This window comes from Lithobates pipiens, unplaced genomic scaffold (genome assembly GCF_037356315.1).
Source record: "Lithobates pipiens isolate NorthernLeopardFrog02 unplaced genomic scaffold, aLitPip1_a1.2 Scaffold_19, whole genome shotgun sequence".
NCBI lineage: Eukaryota > Metazoa > Chordata > Amphibia > Anura > Ranidae > Lithobates > Lithobates pipiens.
Window position 1 is genome coordinate 372,013,609 of NW_027507764.1, and position 9,230 is coordinate 372,022,838.

Sequence of the window (9,230 nt, forward strand, 5' to 3'; positions counted from 1 at the left end):
TGCTGTCTCCACATTGGCAAGTATGCTAATGGAGCCCCCCCCCCCTGCCCGAATGGTCTGTCCGGGTTTCAGGCAGTCTAAAAAACAGGCAGATGATTCAGAACCAGGACTGTCTGGGTGAATCCCGGGAAGGTGGCAACCATAATTACTCCATAATTTCTTGGAAAGTCTTGGAAAGTGGTAGGGGTGTTGTTCAGGTATAGACCCACCATGGTTACAAAACACGTCTTCACGTAGCACAGATTCCCGTGGGAAATGCTGCTGATTGCCACAGCTTCTTTTATTCTCAGATCAGTGTAGAGGCAGCCAGGTACACAGCAACAGTCACTCTTTCTGGTTCAGTAAACAGTCTAGGGTAGGGTTTCCATCTCATCCCTTTAAACCCGAACACATATTAACCACTTCCAGACCCGGACCGGCTCACGCCAATATACGTCGGGAATTTTGAAGAGGGATATCGTTGTTATGGCGGCAGCTATCTACCATAACCGCAGCTATCCTCTTCTTCAGTAAACGGTCCGGTTTCAGAAAAAAGTGCTCTCCTGCTGCTCCCCGGTGCCCCAGTGGGGGCTGTCGCTCGCCCGCAATAGGGCCTACAGATAGACCGATAGATAGATAGATAGATATTGGGTGGGATAGACAGCCAGACAAACAGACAGACAGATATTGGGTGGGAGAGATAGATATAGATAGATGGATGGATGGTGGGACAGACAGACAGTGGGATAGATGGATGGATGGATGGATGGATGGATGGTGGGCTAGATAGATAGATAAGTAGATAAGAAAAGGATTTTACAGGTAAGCTGTATATAAAAATCCTATTGAATACATCACGGGACACAGGAGCTCATTACATAGTGGGTTATATAGGCACCTCTGGTGATTGGACACTGGTTAACCCCAATTAAGGAGAATTCCTCCCCTATATAACCCCTCCCATATAAGAGGCACCTCAGTTTTGTAGCAAAGCAATAGGAAACCACGTAAAAAACCCAAGAGGGGCGGGAGCCCTGTGATGTACTCTCAAGAAAAGGATTTTTACAGGTAAGCTGTATATAAAAATCCTATTTTCTTGATCATACATCACGGGACACAGGAGCTCATTACATAGTGGGATGTCCCAAAGCAATGCTCAGATTGAGGGGCGGGAGACACAGATCATAATTATAGACCGCCAGGGACCGGAGGACCTAAACTGCAGCCTGCAGTACACTGCGCCCAAAGGCGATATCCTCTTGCCCTCTGACATCCACCTGATAGAATCTGGTGAACGTGTGGACTGATGACCAAGTTGCAGTCTTACAGATCTGAGCCAGGAAGGCCTGGTGATGCACTGCCCAAGATGCACTTACAGCCCTAGTAGAGTGCGCTTTCACTTGAAAAGGAGGGATTTTCCCTTTAACACTATAGGCGCTATAGGAGAAATAATCTGTCTAATCCACCTTGAGAGAGTGGATTTTGATGACGCCTGGCCCTTCCGGCAAAATAAATAAGCAATCAGTTTTCCTTATCTGAGCAGTTGCTTGAAGATAGATATTGATTGCCCTAACCACATCCAAAGTGTGCAAAGATTCTTCTTCTGCAGACTGTGGGTCCGGAAAAAAGGATGGTAGGATTACATCTTGATTCAAATGGAATCCCGAAACCACCTTAGGTAGAAAGGACCTGTTGGGACGCATTACCACCCGGTCCTTATGAACAAATAGATACGGCTCTTTGCTGGAGAGAGCTGCTAGTTTTGACATTCTTCTAGCCAGGGAAATGGCTACCAAGAAAACCAATTTTTTGGTCAAAAGAACTAATGAAGCCAGATGCAAAGGTTCAAAAGGTTGCCCCTGCAAAGCCGAGAGAACCAAATTCAGATCCCATGAGCATACTGAAGGTTTGACTGGCGGTCTTATCCGCATAGCCCCCTGGATGAAAGCCCGCACCAGGGAATGCGATGCAAGTGGCTTCTGAAAAAACACTGAAAGGCCAAAATCTGCACCTTGATAGTGCTTACGGCCAAATTCATTTCTAGGCCTGACTGGAGGAAGGCCAAGATCCTGCTAATGACATACTTTCTAGGATGCCATTCCCTGAGTTCACACCAGGAAACATATGCCCTCCAGATTTTGTAGTAAATAAGCCTGGAGACCGGCTTTCTGGCATTAACCAGAGTAGAAAGGACTGGCCCGAAAGCCCAGGGTCTCTCAAAATGTGGGTCTCAGCAGCCAAACCGTCAAATTCAGACTGTGTAAAGCAGGATGGTAAATTGGACCCGGTGAGAGCAGATCTGGCCGGAGAGGGAGGATCCATGGCCTGCCTACTGCCAACTTCATGATCTCTGCGTACCACGGTCGCCTGGGCCAAGCCGGGGCTACCAAGAGAACCAATTTTGTCCCTCTTAACTCTTCCCAGGAACCGCGACAGAAGTGGGCATGGGGGGGGGGGGGGGGGGGGAGGCATAAATCAGATTGTACTGATCCCAGGGAACTGTCAGAGTATCTGACCCCTGAGCAAGTGTATCTCTTGTTCTTGACACTAATTTGTCCAGTTTTCTGTTGAACCTGGACGCAAACAGATCTACGTCTGGAGTACCCCACCTGCGACATATGTCCCAAAACACGTTGGGGTGCAGAGCCCATTCACCTGGGCACAACTGCTGGTGGCTCAGAAAATCCACCTGCCAATTTTCCACTCCTGGAATGAAGACTGCAGAAAGGCATGAAACATGCTTTTCTGCCAAGACAAATATGCGATTCACCTCTTTTTGCGCAACCAGACTCCTGGTACCGCCCTGGTGATTGATATAGGCCACTGCTGTGGCATTGTTGGACTGAACCCGAACAGGGAGACCCCGTAGTCTGGAAGACCACTTTATGAGAGCCATATAAACTGCCCGGATCTCCAAGACATTTATGGGCAATAGCTTCTCGATCGCAGACCATTTCCCCTGCGAGCACGTCTCCTCTAACACTGCTTCCCAGCCTGTCAGGCTGGCATCTGTCGTAATAACCTTCCATGGAAGAGGAAGAAAAGTTTTGCCTTTCAGCAAATTCTTGGTTTGTAGCCACCAGATGAGACTCTTGCGTGTCCCTGGGGATAGACGTATAGGAAGATCCAAGGATTGGGGCTTCCTGTTCCAAGCCGCAAGGATGCATCTTTGAAGAGGCCTTGAGTGGAACTGGGCGAATGGAACGGCCTCGAAGGAGGCGGCCATTTTCCCTAACAGTCTCATGCACAACCGAATGGGGGGAGATCTCCTTCCCAGAATTAGGCGCACCAGATCCCCGATGGCCAAGGCTTTTGGCCTTGGAAGAAACACCTTGCCCTGAGCGGTGTCGATAAACATACCCAGGTATTCCAACCTGGTAGCAGGCTGTAGGGACGACTTTTCTAGGTTTATAATCCAACCTAGGCGGTCCAGGTGTTCTAGCGTTCTGGTAACACTGTGGTTCAGGAACGCTACTGTTTTCTCCATGAGAAGCAAGTCGTCTAGATAAGCCATGACAGCTATACCCTGAGCTCTTAGGTTTGCCAAGAGAGGGTCCAGAATCTTTGTGAAGACTCGAGGAGCCGTAGCGAGCCTGAACGATAGATGGATAGATGGATGGTGGGATAGACAGACAGACAGTGGGATAGATAGATAGATGGATGGATGGATGGATGTGGGATAGATGGATGGATGGAGGGATAGACAGACAGAGGGATGGATAGATAGATGGATGGATGGATGGTGGGATAGACAGACAGTGGGATAGATAGATGGATGGTGGGATAGACAGACAGGCAGTGGGAAAGATGGATGGATGGATGGTGGGATAGACAGACAGACAGTGGGATAGATGGATGGATGGTGGAATAAACAGACAGTGGGATAGATAGATGGATGAATGGTGGGATAGACAGACAGACAGAGGGATGGATAGATGAATGGATGGTGGAATAGACAGACAGACAGAGAGAGAGAGGGATGTATGGATGGATGGATGGATGGATGGATGGATGGTGGGATAGACCGACAGTGGGATAGATAGATAGATAGATGGATTGATGGATGGTGGGATGGATAGATGGATGGATGGAGGGATAGACAGACAGACAGAGGGATGGATAGATGGATGGATGGATGGATGGTGGGATAGACAGACAGAGGGATGGATAGATGGATGGTGGAATAGACAGACAGACAGTGGGATAGATGGCTGGTGGGATAGACAGAGCGATGGATGGATGGTGGGATAGACAGACAGAGGGATGGATAGATAGATGGATGGTGGGATATACAGACAGACAGTGGGATAGATAGATGGATGGATGGTGGGATAGACAGACAGAAAGCGGGATGGATGGATGGATGGTGGGATAGATAGACAGACAGACAGTGGGGTAGATGTGGGATAGATGGATGGATGGTGGGATAGACAGACAGTTGGATAGATGGATGGATGGTGGGATAGACAGACAGAGGGATGGATAGATGGATGGATGGTGGGATAGACAGACAGAGGGATAGATATATGGATAGATGGATGGTGGGATAGACAGACAGTGGGATAGATATATGGATAGATGGATGGTGGGATAGACAGACAGTGGGATAGATATATGGATAGATGGATGGTGGGATAGACAGACAGTGGGATAGATATATGGATAGATGGATGGTGGGATAGACAGACAGTGGGATAGATATATGTATAGATGGATGGTGGGATAGACAGACAGTGGGATAGATATATGTATAGATGGATGGTGGGATAGACAGACAGACAGTGGGATAGATAGATAGGTGGATGGATGGTGGGATAGACAGACAGTGGGATAGATAGATGGATGGATGGTGGAATAGACAGACAGTGGGATAGATAGATGGATGAATGGTGGGATAGACAGACAGACAGTGGGATAGATAGATGGATGGATGGATGGTGGGATAGACAGACAGAGAGAGGGATGGATGGATGGTGGGATAGACAGACAGAGGGATGGATAGATGGATGGATGGATGGTGGGATAGACAGACTGAGAGAGGGATGGATGGATGGTGGGATAGACAGACAGACAGTGGGATGGATAGATGGATGGATGGATGGTGGGATAGACAGACAGACAGTGGGATAGATAGATGGATGGATGGATGGTGGGATAGACAGACAGACAGTGGGATAGATAGATGGATGGATGGATGGATGGTGGGATAGACAGACAGAGACTGGGATAGATAGATGGATGGATGGATGGATGGATGGATGGTGGGATAGACAGACAGACAGTGGGATAGATAGATAGATAGATAGATAGATAGATAGACAGACAGACAGACAGAGCGATGGATGGATGGATGGTGGGATAGACAGACAGAGGGATGGATAGATAGATGGATGGTGGGATAGACAGACAGACAGTGGGATAGATGGATGGATGGATGGATGGATGGTGGGATAGACAGATGGATGGATGGATGGTGGGATAGACAGACAGTGGGATAGATAGATGAATGGTGGGATAGACAGACAGACAGTGGGATAGATGGATGGTGGGATAGAGAGACAGACAGTGGGATAGATGGATGGTGGGATAGACAGACAGACAGAGGGATGGATGGATGGTGGGATAGACAGACAGACAGAGGGATGGATGGATGGTGGGATAGACAGACAGACAGAGGGATGGATGGATGAATGGATGGGATAGACAGTGGGATGGATAGATGGATGGATGGTGGGATAGACAGACAGAGGGATGGATAGATGGATGGATGGATGGATGGATGGATGGTGGGATAGACAGATGGATGGATGGATGGTGGGATAGACAGACAGTGGGATAGATAGATGAATGGTGGGATAGACAGACAGACAGTGGGATAGATGGATGGTGGGATAGAGAGACAGACAGTGGGATAGATGGATGGTGGGATAGAGAGACAGACAGTGGGATGGATGGATGGTGGGATAGACAGACAGACAGAGGGATGGATGGATGGTGGGATAGACAGACAGACAGAGGGATGGATGGATGGTGGGATAGACAGACAGACAGAGGGATGGATGGATGGTGGGATAGACAGACAGACAGAGGGATGGATGGATGAATGGATGGGATAGACAGTGGGATGGATAGATGGATGGATGGTGGGATAGACAGACAGAGGGATGGATAGATGGATGGATGGTGGGATAGACAGACAGAGGGATGGATAGATGGATCTATGGATGGTGGGATAGACAGACAGAGGGATGGATAGATGGATGGTGGAATAGACAGACAGACAGTGGGATAGATAGATGGATGGATGGATGTGGGATAGATGGATGGATGGATGGATGGATGGTGGGATAGATAGACAGACAATGGGATAGATAGATGGATGGATGGTGGGATAGACAGACAGTGGGATAGATAGATGGATGGATGGTGGGATAGACAGACAGACAGAGGGATGGGTGGATGGTGGAATAGACAGACAGACAGGGGATAGATGGATGGATGGTGGGATAGACAGACAGACAGACAGTCTGATAGATGGATGGATGGATGGATGGACAGACAGACAGAGAGGGAGGGATAGATGGATGGATGGTGGAATAGACAGACAGTGGGATAGATAGATGGATGAATGGTGGGATAGACAGACAGACAGAGGGATGGATAGATGGATGGATGGATGGTGGGATAGACACACATACAGTGGGATGGATGGATGGTAGGATAGACAGACAGACAGAGGGATGGATGGATGGTGGGATAGACAGACAGACAGAGGGATGGATAGATGGATGGATGGATGGTGGGATAGACACACATACAGCGGGATAGATGGATGGTGGGATAGACAGACAGACAGACATGGGATAGATAGATGGATGGATGGTGGGATAGACAGACAGTGGGATAGATAGATGGATGAATGGTGGGATAGATAGATAGATAGATAGATAGATAGATAGATAGATAGATAGATAGATAGATAGATAGATAGATAGATAGATAGATAGATAGATAGATAGACAGACAGACAGTGGGATAGACAGATGGATCTATGGATGGTGAGATAGACAGACAGTGGGATAGATAGATGAATGGATGGATGGTGGGATAGACAGACAGACAGAGGGACGGATAGATGGATGAATGCATGGTGGGATAGACAGACAGACAGAGGGATAGATGGATGAATGGATGGTGGGATAGACAGACAGACAGTGGGATAGATAGATGGATGGATGGTGGGATAGACAGACAGACAGTGGGATAGATAGATGGATGGATGGTGGGATAGACAGACAGACAGTGGGATAGATAGATGGATGGATGGTGGGATAGACAGACAGAGGGATGGATGGATGGTGGGATAGACAGACAGAGGGATGGATAGATGGTGGGATAGACAGACAGAGGGATGGATAGATGGATCTATGGATGGTGGGATAGACAGACAGTGGGATAGATAGATGGATGGATGGATGGATGGTGGGATAGACAGACAGAGGGATGGATAGATGGATGGTGGAATAGACAGACAGACAGTGGGATGGATAGATGGATGGTGGGATAGACAGACAGACAGTGGGATGGATAGATGGATGGTGGGATAGACAGACAGACAGAGGGATGGATGGATGGTGGGATAGACAGACAGACAGACAGACAGTGGGATAGATAGATAGATAGATAGATGGATGGATGGATGGATGGTGAGATAGACAGACAGAGGGATAGATAGATGGATAGATGGATGGATGGATGGTGAGATAGACAGACAGAGGGATAGATAGATGGATGGATGGATGGTGGGATAGACAGACAGTTGGATAGATAGATGGATGGATGGTGGGAAAGACAGATAGAGGGATGGATAGATGGATGGTGGGATAGACAGACATTGGGATAGATGGGTGGGTGGATGGTGGGATAGACAGATGGATGGATGGATGGTGGGATAGACAGACAGACAGAGGGATGGATAGATGGATGGATGGATGGTGGGATAGACAGACAGGCAGAGGGATGGATAGATGGATCTATGGATGGTGGGATAGACAGACAGTGGGATAGATAGATGGATGGATGGTGGGATAGATAGATGGATGGATGGATGGTGGGATAGACAGACAGACAGTGGGATAGATAGATGGAAGGATGGATGGTGGGATAGACAGACAGAGGGATGGATGGATGGTGGGATAGACAGACAGACAGAGGGATGGATAGATGGATGGATGGTGGAATAGACAGACAGTGGGATAGATAGATGGATGGATGGATGGTGGGATAGATAGACAGACAGTGGGATGGATAGATGGATGGATGGATGGTGGGATAGACAGACAGACAGAGGGATGGATAGATGGATCTATGGATGGTGGGATAGACAGACAGACAGAGGGATGGATAGATGGATCTATGGATGGTGGGATAGACAGACAGACAGAGGGATGGATAGATGGATGGTGGAATAGACAGACAGACAGACAGAGGGATGGATGGATGGTGGGATAGATAGATGGATGGATGGTGGGATACACAGACAGACAGATGGATGGATGGTGGGATAGACAGACAGACAGGGAGATGGATAGATGGATGGATGGTGGAATAGACAGACAGTGGGATAGATAGATGGATGGATGGATGGTGGAATAGATAGACAGACAGAGGGATGGATAGATGGATGGATGGTGGGATAGATAGATGGATGGATGGATGGATGGTGGGATAGATAGATGGATGGAGGGAATACATAGATAGATAGAACAGGACAGATGAGAGAGGGATTTAGTGGTGAACAGGGGAAGCATTGCTCTGATCAGCACTCAGCAGTCCCCCACCCCCCTCGCCTCTCCTCTCCTGCCAGGCACATTTCTCACTCTGTGAAGCAGGACACCCGTTCATTACATTGTTTCAGTGCTGATGAGATCGTAGCTGTTATCTGATAAAAATGTAACAACTATTACTAGGCTCTGCTCAGTAAAGCCTATACACTCTACTTTGTCAGATGATAGGAATAATCTTACCAATGCAGCAATGGCCAGTCCATTACTTGCTTGTTTGTTTTCATGTGCTAATTGGAGAGGGGGGGGGGGGGCCTCCCCCTCTCCATTGAACACACCAGGATTAGTCCTCACGGCGGCCATGTTTTTGTAGCCCGCCGGAAGTAACTTTGTTCTCACACAGAGAACAAAGCACTCGGCCTGCGGATGCTTTGTGGCACGATCAATTGCACCACAAGGCATCTCCAA

General features: G+C 48.2%; 1 protein-coding gene across 1 annotated transcript in view; it reads right to left on the reverse strand.

Moving 5' to 3' along the window:
• The window catches only part of LOC143996964 (Y+L amino acid transporter 2-like), a 129,342-nt gene extending 120,318 nt beyond the window's left edge, over positions 1-9,024 (reverse strand). Inside the window, exon 1 of the mRNA XM_077492295.1 lies at positions 9,006-9,024. The gene's annotated coding sequence lies outside the window, so the exon portion shown is untranslated. The remainder of the gene's footprint in view (positions 1-9,005) is intronic.
• Between the last annotated feature and the right edge of the window lie 206 nt (positions 9,025-9,230).